The 20,807-nt window shown below is 43.2% G+C and overlaps 1 protein-coding gene and 1 non-coding gene across 4 annotated transcripts in view; one reads left to right on the plus strand and one right to left on the minus strand.

Moving 5' to 3' along the window:
• LOC105498745 (FERM domain containing 3) overlaps nucleotides 1–20,807 on the plus strand; it is a 294,366-nt gene that overhangs the window by 83,473 nt on the left and 190,086 nt on the right. The window lies entirely within an intron of this gene.
• Nucleotides 11,208–11,310, minus strand: LOC112423025 (small nucleolar RNA U13). Its single transcript, XR_003013471.1, has one exon. It is a non-coding gene; the product is annotated as a small nucleolar RNA U13 (small nucleolar RNA).

Here is a 20,807-nt window from a genome sequence, read left to right on the forward strand (position 1 = left end):
TCCCCACCCAAATCTCATCTTGAATTGTAGTTCCCATCATCCCCACGTGTTGTGGGAGGGACCTGGTGGGAGGTAATTGAATCGTGGGGGCAGTTACCCCTATGCTACTGTTCTCATGATAGTGAGTGAGTTCTCATGAGATCTGATGGCTTTATGAGGGGCTTTCCACCCCTTTACTCATTCTTCTTTCTGCCGCTATGTGAAGAAGGATGTGTTTGCTTCCCCTTCTGCCATGATTGTAAGTTTCCTGAGGCCTCCCCAGTCCTGTGGAACTGTGAGTCAATTAAACCTCTTTCCTTTAAAAATTACCCCAGCTCGCATATGTCTTTATTAGTAGCATGAGAATAGACGAATACAATCTTAATTATAATTATTATTTTGAGAGACAGGGAGAAACTACTTTATTGTTTTACCAACAAGGAATCCTGAATATTTCAGTGTGTAATGTTAACAACATCTTGAGCAGATAGAAAAATCCTCAGAGCAAAATGCTTGCTGACTGCCTCTGAGTCCCTCCATTCTGGTATTCTTATTTCCTTTCCTTCCCTTTGCTATCAGAGAATCCCCAGAACATCATGGTGCCATTTTTACATCCTTCTCATGCAATCTAGCAAGATTAGGGTATTTCTGTGGTTTGCCAACCACCAAGGAGACATGACCATGTGTTTGGATTATATAATACTGATAGATTATTATTATTTTGAGGATAATATTTTTAATGAAGTCAATTTTATGGCCATACATGCTGAAGTAGTGTTGTTTCCTATTGAGGGAAAACAAAAAATTATCATCCCTGTTTCTGAAACATAGGTGTGCCAGGATAGTTCATTGAGATATTAATGAATAAACATGTGGTCTTCTTCTATTCCCTATTTTCCTCTGTGATCTGATTAGGAAGGCAGCCAGAATTGCTGGAAGATGGAAGCTCTTCCTTTCTTCTGTGAAAGGTGAAGCTCTAGAAAGAGATGTCTCCAAGTGTTCCTGATGGATGGAAATAAGAGCCTTTGAGATGCAGAGGGGAGTAAGGGGAGGGAGATTCCAGGAACCTGGAAAGCGGTTACCATGGAAACAGTGTGCTAGGGATGTGGTGGTACCACGGAGGAGATGGCACCATGGTAATTCCACTGAGGATGGATCTAGGAATATGGACTCCCAGCCTTGCCACAGAGCATGGGACCCTAGAGGCATCAGAACAACTGGACCTGAGATGCCAGCTGGGAAAATGGGCATCTTAGCTGTAATCATTGAGGACTAGAGGGTAAGACCTCCTTGTTGTTTAGATGCTTCAGAGACCGCAGGACCTTGGCATAACCTTGGCCAAAGTACAGGGCGTGTATATGCATCAGTAATAACTGAGATCAAATTTCCTTCCAGCCCAGTGGTATGGGGGGACCAGAGCCAGATTTATATGGCAAAAATGAGAACTGTTGTATTTCTTGCATACCTGAATTTATCTGTTAAGTAGTCATGGATAGGCTTGTGGTTCACCTAATCTAACTTCCTTATTTCACAAATGAAGACAGAGAAACCCAGGACTGTGTAACTTTTTGAGGTTTTTTTTTTAACTTATCCAGGTCTCTTATTCAGGCTCTGTAAAATGAAGTGAATTGGCCAATAGTATTCCTAAGAGAATCTTTGAGAAATTGCTGCTGGGCATGGTGGCTTACTCCTGTAATTCCAGCACTTTGGGAGGCTGAGGTGGTTGGATAACTTGAGGTCAGAAGTTTGAGACCAGCCTGTCCAACATGGCGAAACCTGTCTCTACTAAAAATACAAAAATTAGCTGGACATGGCGGCAGGTGCCTGTAATCCCAGTTACTTGGGAGGCTGAGGCAGGAGAATTGCTTGAACTCTGGAGGCAGAGGTTGCAATGAGCTGAGATCGCGCCACTGCACTCCAGCCTGGATGACAGAGATTCCATCTCAAAAAAAAAAAAAAAAAAAAGAGGAAATGGCTGAAGGAATTGAGATTTTTCCCACTTTTACATTCCTTTAAATTCCCTGAACACCACAAGGCCTTTTCATATGCTACTTTCTCTTGGAGCTCCCACCTCACACAAACCTGGTTCATCCTTTAGGACTCAGCCAAATGTCATCTTCCCTAGGAAGCCTTCCCTGATACCCTGTGTTTCCTCAAGACTGACACATCCTGGGTTTATCCCATGTGTTAATTTTCCATTGATTCTGTAGCAAATTGCCATAAACTTAGTGGCTTGAAACTTAGTGGGTCTCAGTGGGCTAAAAAATCGCAGTGTCAGTAGGGCTGTGTTCCTTCTGGAAGCTCTAGGGGAGAACCTCTTTTCTTGTCTTTTCCAGCTTCTAGAGGTGACTTGCATTCCTTGGCTTGTGGCCCCTTCCTCCATCTTCAAAGCCGGCATCTTCAAATATCTCTCTGACTGTGAACTCCTCTGCTCCCTTCTTCCACGTCTAAGGACCCTGTGATTACTTTGGGCCCATGTATATGATCCATGGTAATCGGGTTAGTAACCTTAATCTCAGCTGCAACCTTCCTTGTCCCTTGGGCATTCATGAGTTCCAGGGATAAGGACATGGCCATCTCTGGGGCCATTGCTCTTCCCCTGACCCTATTGGTGCACTTGTCACACTGTGTGATAAGTGCCCCTCACCCTGGCTGTCCCTACCTCTACACTCCAAGAGCTCAGGGGCTGTGTTTGTTTCCTGCTGCCTCCCCAGAAATGTGTACAGATGTGTCAAACTAGAAGCTCTAAGATGATGGTGTGATCTGTATTGTATAATAAAGAGATTTAAATTAGTTACTAACATTTAAAAATTGGGATACTTTGCTTATATATTTTTAAGTGGGAGAATAAACAAACAAACAAACAAAAAAAAACCCCTAATAAAGTTACCCATGATGGGCAAGGGAAAAGCAGATGGAAAGGATGGAAATTAGTCTTTTCTGAATGTACCTTTTTGGTATATTTGACTTTGAAACCATGTACATGTTTTACATCATTATAAAACAAAGTTAAGTTAAAATGAGACAAAATGAAAATGGATCCCTTTTTCAATGAAAATAAAACATTCGCATTTTTAAATGAAAATTATGGAACTGGACACAGGACACAAAGGACCTTGCTCCGCTTGGCCCTGTACCCCCGACACATTAACTGCCTGAGACCTGTGGGCATTGGCATTAGGACCCAGGCTTGTAATAGGAACCCAGTAAATGTATGTGTTGAATAACTTTATGGTGAACTTAAAGTATAGTTGATGGATGGGTTAAATGGGGAGAGGGTTGAGAGCAGACGTTGAGCTTGGGGAGAGGGATTAGTATTAGATTGGCAGAGAACATCTGGCCAGGTGGCATCAAGTATAATGTCAGGAGACGTGCTGTTTTAGCTGGCATCTTGAAAGCAGGGCCTGCCTTATGGGCAGGTGATTTATTTGGGAAGTGATTCCAGGAAGTCAGAGTGAAGGAGTGGGGAGACTGAGGCAGGGAAAGAGTAGAACTGAGGCAGGGAAGGAGTAAGGGTGCTGTTATGGACTAAATGTTCGTGTCCCCAGCAAACCGATATGTTGAAGTCATAACTCCTCAATGTGGAGCCTCTAAGGAAGGTTAAATGAGGTCCTGAGGGTGGGGCCCTGCCCGATGGAATTAATGTCCGCATGAGAAGAGACACCAGAGAGCTTGTCCTCTTTCTCTTCCCCAGTGCACATGCACTGAGGCAAGGCTATGTGAGGACAGAGTGAGAAGGCAGCTGTCTGCAAGACAACCGAGGGCTCTCGCCAGGTCCCCATCCTGCCGGCTCTTTGACCCTGGACTCCTAGTCTCCAGAACTGTGAGAAAATAAATTTCTGCTGTTTGAGCCACCCAGTCTGTCGTATTTTGTTATGGCAGCCTGAGCCGACAAAGACAGATGCATGGTTGAGGTCACTGCTGTGGGCCATGGCAGTTCAACCCAGCTGACTTCTGAGGAGCCTTCAGAATTGTCAGCTCTGAGGCCAGGAGGCCAGGGCAGCGTTTGCCATCAGTTTCTCTCCCCTGTTGGTCGAGTGTGGGCCCTGAAAGTGTTCATTCTCCTGCACTTGTGAACTGTGCATGTGAACAGGCCTAGGCATCTCTCAGTAGCCTATGTGGTCTTGGGGACGCCCCTGGGGAGAACCGAGGCTGCGAGGTACATGTAAGATGTTATCATCTTGAAGTGAGCTGAAACCTCCACACAATAGTCCACCCAGACATGGCTAAAATTAGGGGTGAGGCTGAGAGCATATGAGTCATGGTACCAGACGTGTCTGCTTGTGGATACCTGCTCCAGTTGGGGAGTCAGAATTCAGGAGGCCCAGCGGTAGGAAGTTGGAAGTGAACAAACCAGCTCCTTGGTGAGACTTTAGGGCCAGGTCAAGTGGCCACAGCTCTAGGGAGTGTCGGTGGAGTTAACAGCCACACAGGCTCTTAAGTGATGGACAAATGGAATCTGTTGTTCTCCACAAGACTCAATTTCAGTTTTTCCTCTTTCTGCCTCTTGCATGATGTCACACAACCTTTTACTGTTGTTACTTATGAGTAAGATCAACTTCCAGGAGTTTTAATTTTTCTGTTTACTCTATTGGGTGGGTCCAGTTAATGAACAATAAAATAACTTGATGACAGGTGGCAGAAAGGTAGCCGAGTATAGCAAAATGTCTAGAAAAATAAACATATATTAAGCAAATGAGTAATTAATTCATAAGTAGAAAATGGTGCTTGGCCAACTGACTACCTTCTTATTTTGGGTATTCAGTTTTGCTTAATTTTTTTCTGCACCAAGTCCCTTTTTTCATTTAGTGTGTGTTTTTTGGCTGATGGAATTTCTGTATTTGATAAAAATGACCATTATACCCGTATCTTGATTTGGGTATTTTCTGATGACTTCCATCTGGCTGGATTTTGAGTTTGTAGATGTAGTCTTCTTGTTTTCTGAATCTCCTTGCTTTTCATTTCTGTGGATGTACACCTCTGCAGGGCATCCTTAGGACCAGTCCCCCTGTCACAGGCTTTGTAGCTGATGACGTGGAAGCAAGCTCATTTAGTGGAGGTTTTCTCTTTGGCTTTATGGTAGGTGTGATTAGACATGCAATACCCAGTACCATTGCAAGGGTCTTGAGCTGAGTGAATTTCTTGTCCCACTGATTTTAATCCTCATCGACCTTATTGATAGCAGATTTCAGATTGTTTTGTCTCATCCCTCTCAGTCATGGTATGTGATCAGACAGATATACCTGTCAATGGACTCTTTGGCCAGATCCTGGGGTTACAGTAACTTTACTTAATGCTTGTAGAAATCTCTATTCTTTGGCTTCAGTGGTTACTGACCATCCCCAAGCTATAGCCTTGTATCCAGCTAATGCATGTTAGAATGAAGGTGAGCGAAGCCCCGGTCCATTTTCATTCTTGGAAAAGCCACTTATCATCTATTAATCAGTAGTACGAGTGGTGTCTTTCTTCTGGGAAGGACCTTAAAAATCCACTTTGATGTTTTCATTTTAATAGACAAGGAGCCAGTGGCCACGGGGCTCAAGCAACTTGACAGAATTCACTTGAGCCAAGCCCTGGTTCGGACTCCAGGTGACCCACCTCCACCTCCACTGTTTTTGTTTTTGAGAGGTAATATGCTCATTTTATTTTTTTCATGGTTGCTTATTTTACTTACTTTTTGAGCTTTATTGAGGTATACTTGAGGAATAAAAATTATATATGTTTGAAGTGTACAGTGTGATGTTTTGATATATGTATACGTGGTGAAGTGATTATCACAATAAAGATAACATACTCATCACCTCACGTAGTTACAATTTTTTGTGGTGAGAACACTCAAGATCAGGTCTTAGGAAATTTCAAGAATACAGTTAGCCCTCCTATATCCATGGGTTCTGCATCTGTGGAGTCAACCAACCATGGATAAAAAATACTCAGAAAAAAATTGCCTTTGTGGTGAACAGTACAGACTTTTTTTCTTGTCATTATTTCCTAAACAATACTGTATAACAACTATTTACATAGCATTTACATTGTATTAAGCACTATAAGGAATCTAGAGATGCTTTAAAGTCTGTGTGAGGATGTCCACAAATTATATGAAAATACTATGCCATCCTATGTCAGGTACATGAACATTCATGGATCTTGGTATCCACAGGATCCACCCCCACTGTTGATCTGAAGGACGGGACATCACGGGGTCAATGAGGGTGTGTGTGACATTGAGAAGAACCACTTTCTTTTACCCTTAATTTGCTCTTCATCTTCCTTTCTTTTCTTCATCTTTTTCACCAGTTAAGTCCAAGAATGCTATACAGCCTAAAGCAGCCACTCATGTATAGTATTGATATTTCTGAGTAGTTGAACTTCAGACTAGCACTGGATGGTTCTCTCTGTATGTGAGAACCCATCCTGAGTTTGTATAAAGCATGTATGTGTGTCAACAATCTGAATTAGTTTATATAAGAGGTTGGGCAATATTGTAAGTAGGTGTTTGTCTTTATTGCCCAGATGAAACTAATAAACCTCTTTATGGGATAGTGTCGTGCCTTGAGTTTTATAGCACCTTCCTTTTAACAAACTCAGTGTTTCATTCTTTAGGCTTATTGTATCTCTTAGCTTGCACTGTTTTTATTAATTTTTTTTTGAGACAGGATCTTACTGTGATGCTCAGGCTGGAGTGTGGTGGCATGATCACAGCCCATTGCAGCCTCGACCTTCTGGGTCCAAGCAATCCTCCCACCTCAGCCTCTTGCGTAGCTGGGACTACAGGCATATGCCACCATGCCCAGCTAATTTTTGTATTTTTTGTAGAGACAGGGTCTTGCCATTTTGCCCAGGCTGGTCTCAAACTCCTGAGCTCAGGCGATGTGCCCACCTTGGCCTCCCAAAGTGCTGGGATTACAGGTGTGAGCCACTGTGCCCGGCCTGTATTGTTTTAAGTTATGCTTATTCCTTTTAAAATTCAGAATTTGTTAAGCATTTAAAACAAATTCATAAATTAAAACCTCATTGAGATACCATTTACCACATAGTTTGATGAACATAACACATGGCGCATTACGTTGGCAAAGGGGGTGGGGAAAAAGATGCTCTTATAAATGTCTGGTGGGAGTTAAACTGTGTAACTTCTATTACACTTTTGTAATAGCTACTAAAATATGTTATTTCTATCTACCTCTCTCTGTCTGACTCAACAGTTCCATTTCTAGGGTTTTGTGTTTTGGATATTCTTGAACATTGTGAAATGTATACAGGGAGTCTTCACAGTAGCACCATTTGTTTCAAACGATTTGAAACAACCTCTTCATAAACAGGATAGGCTAAATCAAGCACGGCACAACAATACAATGGATGCGGCCATTAAAAAGAACAAGGCAGCTCATATGCATCAATATAAAAAGGTCTATGAACTATACTATCGAATGAAAATAGCAAGGTGCTACCATTTCTATTAAAAAGAGGACAAAATATTAATATATTCATGGTTGCTTGTCTGCGTGGAATATTTCTGGATATAGACATAAGAAGTTATATTGGTTACTTATGGGGAGGTTACTGGGTGGCTTGTGGGTGAAGGCAGGATGAGGCTTACTTTCCATGGTCAACCTTTTTGTATGTGTTGCAGCATTCAAAAACTCTAATTTAAAGTTTATTTTAGAAAAATGCACCCACATATGTGAGTGATTTCCAAATTCCTCCTTCAATAATTTTAATGATTATGGAACACACTGAACATCTTTTTTATTATTCTAGCTGTGAACTCTGTCTGCTGTGTACATGCATATACATAATCATATGCAATATTTAAATTTATACTCCTTTATATGTCAGTTGGGTGGTGAGTAAAAGAAAAATATATTTTTATCGGCAAACTTGATGTTGAGGTTTCTGATATAGTCAGAGATACTTGCTTATCTCAACATTATAATGGTAAGTTTTTAAAAACAACTATTTAAAACACCCTTATGTGTATATATATTAGTTTGTTTTCATGCTGCTGATAAAGACATATCCAAGACCGGGAAGAAAAAGAGGTTTAATTGGGCTTATAGTTCCACATGGCTGGGGAGGCCTCAGAATCATTGCAGGAGGCAAAAGGCACTTCTTACATGGCGGTGGCAAGAGAAAAAATGAGGAAGAAGCAAAAGTGGCAACCCGTGATAAGCCCATCAGAGCTTGTGAGACTTAATTCACTATCATGAGAATAGCACCTGAAAGAGCAGCCCGCGTGATTCAATTACATCCCCCTGGGTACCTTCCACAACATGTGGGAATTCTGGGAGATACAATTCAAATTGAGATTTGGGAGGGGACACAGCCAAACCATATCAATATACAATTTAAAAACATGTCACGTCACATATTGCTTAGGGATATGTGGCTATGTAGTAAAAACATAAAGAAGTGCACAGACCTAATACACATTAATTCAGTGGGGTCAAGGTGGGAAGAAATAGTATATGGAATTCAAGAGGGATGGGTACATGATGATTTATTGCATTTTTCTTTATATCTTCTTGCATACTTCAAATATCACATAATTAAAAAGTAAGTGTTACTAACTTGTCAGATACAGACAGACTTCTTTTAACAAACTCGGTGTTTCATTCTTTAGGCTTCTTATATCTCTTAGCTTGCATTGTTTTTATTAATTTTTTTTTTTGAGACAGGATCTTACTGTGATGCCTAAGCTGGAGTGTGGTGGTATGATAAAAAGATGCAGAAATAATATAGGCATCAATGATCTGTATTTTCCTTGTTCTCTGTCATATTACACCAGTACCTAAAACAGAGTCTGACAGAGGGTGGACCCTAAAAATGTTTGCAAAGATGAATAAACAGGCATAAAAGCCCTGCAAGCTACTGAAGTGGTGGCTGGTGGGTTGTGTGATGTTCTAGTGTGCCGTCTTGTGTAATGGGACCCCAGGAGAAGAAGGGGACATACCTGATAATGTCTACAACGTTTCTGATGGGTAAGAAAAAAGAACCTGGGAACTTCTCAATAACCAGAAATAAAGATGAAATACAGAGATGTGATTGGGTCCATAATAAAATTCAGATGCTACCTGTACTCCAGAATACATTGTTTGCAAAAGGCCTTTTCATGGCTCTCAGTGAAACTGGTATTTTGTCTTCATACATCACACTCAATGGCCCCCTTTGTGAATATATTTGGTTAAGATGGCTCATGTGGGTGTAACTCTTGATTCCCCTTAGCAATGCTGTTGCTGCCTTTCATGTATCTGTGCCCAGCCAAGAGCCAGGTTGTATGGGAGTGATTGGAATGACTGGCATTTACTGCTGCCCACTGGCAGTGGTAGAATAAATCACCTTTGTGTCTTAGGATAGCCATCAGCCGTTCGGTTTCTATATTTGTTTAATATTTAGACATAGAATGAAAGGAGTGTGGGAAAATAATTAACATTGTAATCCTACAATAGCTACAAAAGATGTACTAATATGTAGTGACAAGAAATGAATAATATGCTATTGTTGTTAGTTACCCCACCATATTTAGCAAGCTAGAGCAGTGCTGTCGAATAAAATTATAACATGAGCCACATATGTAATTTAACATTTTCTTGTAACTACATTAAGACATTAAAAGAGCCAGGCAAGGTGGCTCATGCCTGTAATCCCAGCACTTTGGGAGGCCGAGGCAGGCAGATCACGAGGTCAGGAGATGGAGACGATCCTGGCTAACAAGGTGAAACCCGTCTCTATAAAAATACAAAAAATTAGCTGGACGCGGTGGCGGGTGCCTCAGTCCCAGCTATTCGGGAGGCTGAGGCAGGAGAATGGCGTGAACCCAGGAGGCGGAGCTTGCAGTGAGCCGAGATCGCGCCACTGCACTCCAGCCTGGGTGACAGAGCGAGACTCCATCTCAAAAAAAAAAAAAGAAAGAAAGAAAAGAAAGAAAGAAATTAAAACATACAGGAAGCAGGTGGAAATTAATTTGAATTAACCCAATCTAAAAAATTTTCATTTTAATACATAACCAATGTTAAAAAATTATGAATGAGATTTTATATTTTTTTATCTGGACTAAGTCTTTGAAATCCTGTGCATACTTTATATCTTCAGTAGGATGCTAAATTTTCATTAGAAATATTTGATCTCTACCTAGATTTTACAACATTTACAGTTGAAAAAGTAGATTAACATATCCCGTATCCAAACTATTCCATTGTATGTGATAGTGGCTACCCTATTGGACAGGGAAGAGTTAGAACTTATTCATAAATTTCCAAGTTAGATTTTTTAAAATGATTCTGAGCATGTTTGTCAGTATGCTTTTGAGGAGGTATAATAAAGAGTAGACATAGTCTTGCGCTTGAGAACCTTATAAACTAATATAACAAATGTATATCTTGCACTGTGTGAAGTTAGTTTTTTGAATGAGTGTTTCAGCCCTTTTGATGGACTTAATTTTGAGAACTCAAATTAAGATCTGAGATTTAAGGTGATAAAATTTTAGGCCAGGTGCAGTGGTTCATGCCTGTAATCCCAGCACTTTGGGAGTGTGAGGCAGGCAGATCACTTGAGGCCAGGAGTTTGAGACCAGCCTGATCAACATGGGGGAACCCCGTGTCTACTAAACAATACAAACATTTACCAGGTGTGGTGATGCATGCCAGTAATCCCAGCTACTCAAGAGGCTGAGGCACGAGAATCGCTGGAACCTGAGAGGCGGAGGCTGCAGTGAGCCGAGACTGCACCATTGCACTCCAGCCTGGGCGACAGGGCGAGACTGTCTCAAAAAAAAAAGGCAATAAAAATTTGGATAATTCTTTCACAAGTATTCTTAAACTCTGGTTAAAAGATCTAAGAAGTTGGCCGGGCACGGTGGCTCACGCCTGTAATCCCAGCACTTTGGGAGGCCAAGGCCGGCGGATCACGAGGTCAGGAGATTGAGACCATCTTGGCTAACACGGTGAAACCCCGTCTCTACTAAAAGTACAAAAAAAATTAGCCTTTTGCGGTGACGGGCGCTTGTGGTCCCAGCTACTCGGGAGGCTGAGGCAGGAGAATGGCGTGAACTTGAGAGGCGGAGGCTGCAGTGAGCCGAGACTGCACCATTGCACTCCAGCCTGAGTGACAGAACGAGACTCTGTCTGAGGAAAAAAATCTCAAGCATCAGTTCATACGGGGATGAGTAATTTAATTACTTAACATAAACCAGGAGGATTTGAAATGAGGCCAACTAATTTTTTTCTTTTTTACGTCAGATGATGCTGTGCCGACATTGTAACAAGGTTTGAGGGAGGCACACCTCACACATGGGCTTGAGCACCCAATCACCATGCTCGTGAACTACAAAGGGATCGGGCCAACTCATTCTGAGTATAGATTTGGTTCCAGATTTTTGACAGCTCGTATATCACTCAGGAGGATATCAATAGTGTGTACATATGGAGCGTCTATCGCATCAAAGATTGAGTTAGCTAGAAGAGAACTGCTGGGGGAAGGCCACAGTTATTTGCTCCCCCATCAGCGTGACTGCTGGAAAGTTCTAAGAGTCCAGAAGAGGGGGCAAGAATTGATAGCCTGCCAGTCTCCCTCTGTTGATATCTTGTTAAGAGGAATCAAGTCCTGGCACTTGGGGTTTTTATAGGAAATGGAATTAGTCCTTCCTCTTAAACTCACAAACAACCAAGAATCTACTGGGGATCCTTGACAGTTATGAATAATTTACAGAAGTCTATTATGAACTATTAAATTATTAAATAGTTATTAGTTATAATAGTTATCAATTGTTAAATGGTTAGATTAATAGTTGTTAATAATTCATAAGCAGTTTTACTTATTAAAGAGAGAGGCAGAGAAGCGACCAAGATCTGATTTGAGTGCTCTTGGCTGGGACTGGTCCTCTGGCCAGCTCATTTTGAGGGGACGAGGGGATAATACTCTTCTCGCCTCTCCCCTGACAGCTCCCACTTCACTTTCTTGCCTGCTCATACCTTCAACCTGATGTCACAGCACGTGCTGTAAGAAACTTGCCACGGGTATTCCGTGAAAAATTCATACCAGCATCCCTGTCAGGCTATTTGGCCCCGGGCTAAACTGCAGCGTGGCAGTGTCACTCTGCACGGTGTTTTGCAATCACCTGGGTAGGTATCACTGCTCCCCTTTAAAATAAAGACAGTATGGGAGGGACTAGTCAGTACTTCCGTGTGTGTGTGTGTGTGTGTGTGTGTGTGTGTGTGATATGTATTTGTGTGTTTGTGTGGAGTGGGGCAGTTGAACATTTCTATCTATTGCTCTTTTTTTTTTTTAAAAAAAAATTTACCTGCTCCCAGCTCTGATATCGATTGCTCTGAAAAGAAGTTAAAAAACTACCTTTTCTAATAAGTACATGTGTATTATGGAAAATACAATCTAACCTCATTTAATGCTGCACCTCAGCATAATCACTGAAGTAGCATATTTCCCTCCAGTGTTTAAAAACTCTTTGTGAAAAACTCTTTATGAAAAAGTTCCACTGACGTGGCTGAAAAAAAAGGTGTATTTTGTTTTTGTCATAAAAACAAATTGCTGGTGATTTAGGGAACTCGTGTTCGTTGCTCTCGGGTTAAAGGTGATTTTGCCGTGGATTGCTGATGCCTCAGGGCACCTATACATACTTCACATTTGGGGACTTATTAAACGGACATCCATTAAAGCCTCATTTCCAGATTTTATCCATTCAGAAAGATCACCCTTCCTCCAATTTGGAAGAGTGTGTTTCTCACACTGCTCCGACTTTGAGTTACTCCATCAGTGCAGGCACTCAGGTGTCCCTGCAGCTGCTCTGGCACTTGGCTGGCAGCATGGTATTTTTCTAGAGAGTTTAACAGTTTTGTTTCCCCTGCCCAGCCTCTGTGGTTGCCCATCAGTACCTGGTGTGAGTGGCAAGGAGACTCCAGCCCTGCCATCTTCCTGGAGTCAGAGTCTTCCCTTTCCAGGGAGCTGAGGGTCTTTGTTCCAGGCTGCCATGTGGGGACTCTGCCATTCCAAAGAGGAGGAGGAAGAAGGCTGATAATAGGCATTTCGCCTTTCACTGCCTTTTGGGCAACAGTCTTGGAATGAAAACACTAAAAACAGATGTAAAAACTGAGGGTGACAGTTGGGATCTCATTAGCTTAGTGGCTGTCACAATACATCCAGGAAAGAGGCTTGTGTGCATGCGGCTGTGTCTGAGAAGCTGGAACTGCGTGTGTGTGTGTGTGTATGTGTGTGTGTGTGTGTGTGTGTGTGTGTGTGTCTGTGTGTGTGTGTGTGTGTCTGTGTGTGTGTGTGTCTATGTGTGTGTGTGTCTGTGTGTGTGTGTGTGTGTGTGTCTATGTGTGTGTCTATGTGTGTGTGTGTGTCTGTGTGTGTGTGTGTCTATGTGTGTGTGTGTCTGTGTGTGTGTGTGTCTATGTGTGTGTCTATGTGTGTGTGTGTGTGTCTATGTGTGTGTGTGTCTATGTGTCTATGTGTGTGTGTCTATGTGTGTATGTGTGTGTGTGTCTGTGTGTGTGTGTCTATGTGTGTATGTGTGTGTGTCTGTGTGTGTGTATGTGTGTATGTGTGTGTGTGTCTATGTGTGTGTGTGTGTGTGTATGTGTCTATGTGTGTGTGTGTGTCTCTGTGTGTGTGTGTGTCTATGTGTGTGTGCGCGCGCACGGGTACACACACACGCATCCCTGTCCTCCTGGAGGTGGGGCAGGCATTTCAGGCTTTGCCATATAATTTTCTTGCTTAAGCTTTAAAAAACTGTCAGTTGGGTGGCAGCAGGCTTGGTTATTTTTCTTTATGGGTGCTTCTGTAAATATCTTTAAATTTCAGCTTAGGCTTTTTAGAGGGGCATTCAATGTGAAGAATAAACAGATTATGGCTTTGCCTTTGAAAAAAAAAGTTATTGAGGCATGAAATGCACCCAGTAAAGTGCCTCAAGTGCACTCTCTTAATTGAACAGCCGGATCAAGATGATAGTATTTCCATACACTACGGGGTACAGTGCCTCAATTTGATCATTTTGAAAATACATGAGTTTCCAGTCTTCACATACTGCCCTTCCTTACCCTCAGTCCAACTTTCAACTCCTGAATCTTCATAGGAGCTTCTGGGATCAAGTCCATCACTTGGTTATATGTCCAGTCAACAAATGTGAGTCTAGAGCTGAGATGCCTCTGCATCTGTTTTCACCTCTGGCAAAGCTGAGCTTGGCAAACTGTGCAATGCCGCAGACATCAGAAGGGCCTGCGCAGGGGTGCCTCTGTGGCCTGAAGGTTCTCAGAGTGGGAGCCAGAGACCTGGGTTCTAGACCCAGCTCTGTCACTAGCCTGCAGAAACTTCACTGTGATTTCTGAACTCCTGTCCTCTAATTTGATGGTATTATGATTCTGGTGAAAATATGGCTCTTCGTGTAAATACAATAAACCCATGACCTCAGGGTTCAACCAGGAAGCTTATGTGATCCCAGGACCAGACCAGATGTCCTTCCTCTAAAATATATTTTACAGCTGTTCACCGGCCTCATTCTGTCTTCCTGGGGGCAGTGGCCAGGCCTCTCAGCAGACCAGATGGAAGCTTGTAGAGCTGTTCATGAGTTCTGTGTTAGGTTTTGAAAATTGTAAAATGTGGATAATAACATTATTTTCTCCATGGGGCTGTTGGTGCGACATACTGGAGTCCGGACTGGTGGGGGCAATCATTTTAATTTGGTGGTCCTCTCTTGCCTTCCTTTGTTGTTAAATATTTTGAATATCATCCCTAGCCCCTGAGAGCTTCCAGTGAAACCCCTAGGACATCCCCTCCATGAATGCTGTTTTCCTTCCTGATCTCTATGCCCTCTGCAATGGCTCAGCAAGCTGTCCACTTTCAAACACAGCAAGTTACATAAAGATAAGACCCCCAACGACCATTTAGCTACATCACAGTGAGCTGAGCAAGGCCACAGGCTGAAGGAGGCCTGGGAATTTGAAATGAGGTGGTTGTCTGCGTGTGCTCTGCCTTGACTTCTTCCAGTCGTACCAACAAAGCTGAAAAGAATTCGAAGAGGTAACTGTTGTTCACTGCTCTCCCCATGGCTGCCAAGGTAATTTGGAATTCGTGGAGTCTAGAGGCTTTGGAGGTTTGGATAACTTAAGTCATCTTAACAAAAGCACAGTGAAAGTTTGAAAATCAGATCTGCTTTCAAGCATTTTTCCCCCCTCTCTGTGATCTTACGGAGGGGAATGGAGAGTGGCTCACAGGCCTTGATTTTCCTGAGTAATTGTTTCTCTTCTGAGATACAGTGGAGCTTTGGAAACTGAGCTGGTGCTGACTTGCTACCTGTATTGGCCACCCCTGGAAGAACTGCAGATGCACCTCCATTTTCCCTCCCCACCTTGCCAAGGCTACCGCTTGCCTGGTGCCACCTGAGGACTTACAGCTGCTCTGCTGGGTTAGGCTCTGCTGCCAAGGAACTATATTAAACCTCAGCAGCAGGGTAGTCCTCACGGAATCATGGCTCTCTGATGCCATCATATGGTTGGGATGGGCCATATGTGCTGTTGCTCTTCACCTCTGTGCAGATAGGGCCAGGAGTGAGACAGTAGGGAGTGGTGGGGACTGTGGCAGAGGTGGGTATGCCCCTTATCAAATATTATAATATTTTGTAGTAGGTAATATACTGTTTCTTAGAGAAGTGTATTTAAGAATGCCTATAGGAAGATTAGAAAGGCATGAAGGATGCAGCGGGAGAAATAACGTTGAAATTGGACTTTCACACACTGAAGGACAAACTTTAGGTACTCAAACTAACAAAGAAAAGAAGAGAAGCAAAACAGATCTGCATCTGGCATGGTATTTAGTTTGGGGCATGGAGCACTTGCGACTTCCAGGAGAGTCTTAAGAGAAAAAGACACATTTATGGAGCACCTATTATGTGCCAGATAATGCATTGGCATTTTAGTAAGTATTATCTCATTTAATTCTCACAGCAATCCTGTGACGTGGGTCTCTTACTCTTATTTTTTTAAATTAAGAAACTTGGGCACAATGAGGACAAATATTTCATCTGGGGTGACTCAGCCAGAACATGGTGGTGTTAGGATTTGACATCCTGACTTCTGTCTTTTAGTTCAGGAGCTCCTGCCCTGTGCTGGAAAATTGATTGCTGGATTTTCTGGCCCCTGTGCCCTCCCTGGTCTCCTCCATTGCTGATGGTAACAAGTGCCCTCCCTGGTCCTGTCTGCCTGCTCTGGGCTGACCCTTGACCTCCTGTGTTCCAGGCTGTCATCGGTGGCCAGGGTTGCTGCCAATTCTGACTGCAGGTCCCCTCACTGCCCCCATGACAGAGCTCACCTGAGCCATCACAGTGCCTTGGGCCTGTGACTGGCCCGCATCTAGCCTGGCTCCTCTGAAAGGTCTGATTGCCTATTGTGTTGCCTCGAGGTTTGGATTTATCTCTGGTTGGTGCTGGCTAGGGCCTCTGCCCGCAACAGGGCCACACTGGATAGGAGGGTGGTTTCTCTGCTGTCATTGCAGGAGCTCCTCAAAGATGGTGACTTAGAAATCCTGATCTGGCCAAGCGCGGTGGCTCACGCCTGTAATCCCAGCACTTTGAGGCTGAGGCGGGCGGATCACAAGGTCAGGAGTTTGAGACCAGCCTAGCCAACATGGTGAAACCCCGTCTCTACTAAAAATACAAAAAATTAGCTGGTCATGGTGGCGGGTGCCTGTAATCCCAGCTACTCTGGAGGCTGAGGCAGGAGAATCGCTTGAACCCGGGAGGCAGAGGTTGCAGTGAGCCAAGATCACACCACTGCAGTCCAGCCTGGTGACAAGGCAAGACTCTGTCTCAAACAAAACAAAACAAAACAAAACAAAAACCCTGATCTGCTGTCTGTGAGGAGGAGGGCTTTGAGGTTGATGAGTGGTGTGGGAGGAAGGCGTAATTCATTGTTGAGAGTTGCATTGTCTTCTCATTTCATATATACTCGATTATAAATAAATTAGAACATTTTGAATCTGTAAATTTAGCACCCCATACTCAAGTGCCCCAGAAACACTTTCATATGTGCAGAGTAAAGGAAGAACAATTGGTGTAAAGTACAAGAAAAAGACTTTCCTACTTGGCAAATCTTTTCTACTTGGCAAATCTCATCTTTTCTTCGGTGTGGACGTCGCAGCAGACAGACGTTTTCATTTTCAAGTGTCAGTTACAGTTTCGTTTGGAGATCTGTTAGCGTTACCCAGAGGCCGCTGTGTGGCATGGAGGCCGCTGTGTGGTATGAAGGCCGCTGTGTGGCATGAAGGCCGCTGTGTGGCATGAAGGCCGCTGGGCTCTGGCATAAGGGCTGCTGGAATCGGATCTCGCACACTCTGTCTCCTGGCAAGCTCGAGGCCGGGGGCTGCCTGGCTGTTCTTTCTTGCTGGTGTGCTCCATACACACGATACAGATATGGCTCAGGTTGGCCCTAGTGACCATGTTCTAGTGGAAGGGACCTGTGTTTTTGTCTTCCCTCTGCCACTGAATAGTTGTGTACTCTTGGGACAAGTGACTTACCTCTCTGAGCTGCAGTTCTCATATTTGTGGAATAAGGAACATAATGTCATTCTGAAGATTAAATGAGATAATATCTGAAGAGAGCTCCTTGTGAACTCTGAAATGCTATGAAGTGCTGGCTACTGCACATAGCAATCCCTCACCACAGACTCTTGGGCTTTGGTTTGGGTGTTTATTCCAAATTGTGAAGTAGGTAGAGTGAGTTCTGTTCTCACTCCTTTTCTTGTGTCAAGTAGCCTTTTCACTTACAAGCTTGCTTGTCTCAGAAAAGCAATTCCTCAAAGTGCAAACATTCCTAATCCTCAAACACTCCTTAAATCTTTCATCAAACTCAATTGTCCTTTCTCTTCGTGTCTGTTTTCCTAAATCCACACCTGTGCTTAGCTATGTATGATTAGACAAGATCATAATACACTTATTTGCAAGGATAAATAAGGAGGCATCCTTCCTAAGTATATTTGCTTTAACTCCTAAGAATAGGAGAAAGCCAGTTTTGCTAGATGAATGAATTTAAAATGTGAGCTGTCATGCCGCTGAGACTAGAGTGTGGTGGGAAAAAGAGCCCCTTCTGCTGCCCTTTGGAGCATATCTTCTGGATGGTATGTATGCCTCTGGTGTGGCTGCTATCAGCCAGCAGTATCTTCTTTCTTTCTTTCTTTCTTTCTTTATTTATTTATTTATTTTTGAGATAAGATCTAGCTCTGTCACCCAGGCTGGAGTGCAGTGGTGTGATCTCGGCTCACTGCAACCTCTGCCTCCTGGGTTCAAGCACCTGCCACCACACCCAGCTAATTTGTGTATTTTTAGTAGAGATGGGGTTTCGCCATGTTGGCTAGGCTGGTCTTGAACTCCTGGCTTCAAGTGATCCAACCTCCTTGGCCTCCCAAAGTGTTGGGATTACAGGCGTGAGCCACTGTGCTCGGCCTTATTAATTTGTATCTAATAAATTTTATATAGGATTTGAGTTGGCTAATAGGTAGTGCTGAATAAAGTCTCTTTTTTTTTTTTTTTTTTTTTTTTTTTTTGAGACGGAGTCTCACTCTGTCGCCCAGGCTGGAGTGCAGTGACCGGATCTCAGCTCACTGCAAGCTCTGCCTCCCGGGTTCGGGCCATTCTCCTGTCTCAGCCTCCCGAGTAGCTGGGACTACAGGCGCCCGCCACCTCGCCCGGCTAGTTTTTTGTATTTTTTAGTAGAGACGGGGTTTCACCGTGTTAGCCAGGATGGTCTCGATCTCCTGACCTAGTGATCCGCCCGTCTCGGCCTCCCAAAGTGCTGGGATTACAGGCTTGAGCCACCGCGCCCGGCCGTGCTGAATAAAGTCTTAAGAAATAATGCAAAGTAAGAATAAGGGTAAATAAAAGTAAATGAAATGTTGAGACTGTGGGAAAGAGCTGACTGCAGGTGTTCGGGCTGTATGACTTGGCATAGTTGTTGCAGGATCATGCATTTGGCTTTGAACTTCCTGGAAGCAACTTGGAAAGGGAAATGTAATTTATCCATGAGAGAGAAAATCCATCAGTTCCCGCGGAAGACAAGGATTTCTGAGTCTTAACTCCAACTTGGGACTGCACAAGAAAATAGGTGATGAAATCAACAGCAGCCTCAACAGCAGCTTACAGCAAAAGCAGAAGCAAATTTTTAGCCTGTTGTTGCTTTTCAAGTTCTTGCTTAGAGCTGAGGGCATAGGACCTCTAGGACTTGGTGTTAGTGGTAGCCTGGTAGGTAATCACTTTGGGTCAATGTGATTCAAGTACACGGCATTCTGTGGCCGTTTTGGTTCTGTTTTGGGACAGGGAGAACTAACTTCACTTCTGCAGAGCCAAAGGAAACATGATTTTTGAAGGAAACTCCGAAGATAGCACACATGCTTTCTATTTTGCCTGGAAAGATTTGAAGAGGAGGAGACTTAGCTTATTCCTGGCAGGAATTTTCCAAGGCAATCTGGGCAGCCCCGACTGTCTGAGATAATCACCAGCCATTACTAGGGATGTGGGAACCAAGCCAGACCTAAGCTTGGTTTTATGTGTAAAAATGGCCACTTTGGGAAAGGGCGGGGTCACGGAGGTCGTTGGCTGGTCAGGAGGCGCTTGGCTGGGCCTGGCTCTGAGCCCAGGTCTAGCCCCCATCTCCCATGTGAACAGGTCTAATGGCCCTGCTTCTGGGTCTCCCTGTCTTGCACTGGAGTCATGCTTGTAATCAGAGGCCCACTGTGGCTGCAGTTGCCTGTTCACAATGTTGAAGGAACATCATCAGCACTAAGTGTGAAGTAGATTTTTTTTTCTGTGCATTAATTGTAGCATTTGAGCATGTTAAAAAGTAAGCAAAAATAAAAGAAATATAATTGTAGTGACTGAATGACCCTTGTTTATTCTGGAAACAATAAATGCAAATATTGAAAAAAAAATTAAAAAGAGCACAGTGGTCTTCTTCCATGGTTTTGAAAAATATCTAGGGTTTCCTGCTTGCCAAAGAAACATACTCTCACCACAATGAGATGCCATCTCATACCAGTTGGAATGGCAATCATTGAAAAGTCAGAAAACAACAGGTGCTGGAGAGTATGTGGAGAAATAGAAATGCTTTTACACTGTTGATGAGAGTGTAAACTAGTCCAACCATTGTTGGGGACAGTGTGGTGATTCCTTGAGGATCTGGAACTGGAGATACCATTTGACCCAGCGATCCCATTACTGGGAATATACTCAAAGGATTATAAATCATGCTGCTATAAAGACATGTGCACGTATGTTTATTGCAACACTATTCACAATAGCAAAGACTTGGAACCAACCCAAATGTTCATCAATGATAGACTGGATTAAGAAAATGTGGCACATACACACCATGGGATACTATGCAGCCATAAAAAAGGATGAGTTCATGTCCTTTGTAGGGACATGGATGAAGCTGGAAACCATCATTCTGAGCAAACTATCACAAAGACAGAAAATCAAACACTGTATGTTCTCACTCATGGGTGGGAATTGAACAATGAGAACACTTGGACGCAGGGTGGGGAACATGACATACTGGGGCCTGTCATGAGGTGGGAGCCTGGGGGAGGGATAGCATTAGGAGAAATACCTAATGTAAATGATGAGTTAATGGGTGCAGCACACCAACATGGCACATGTATACATATGTAACAAACCTTCACATTGTGCACATGTACCATAGAACTTAAAGTATGTATATGAAAAAAGAATCATACTCTCACCAGACACAATACAAAAAAGAGAAAGATAATAAGAATCATTCATGATTCCATCATACAGTGATATTCACTGCTAATATTTCCTTCCACTA

Source organism: Macaca nemestrina, chromosome 14 (assembly GCF_043159975.1).
Source record: "Macaca nemestrina isolate mMacNem1 chromosome 14, mMacNem.hap1, whole genome shotgun sequence".
In the NCBI taxonomy this organism is placed as follows: domain Eukaryota; kingdom Metazoa; phylum Chordata; class Mammalia; order Primates; family Cercopithecidae; genus Macaca; species Macaca nemestrina.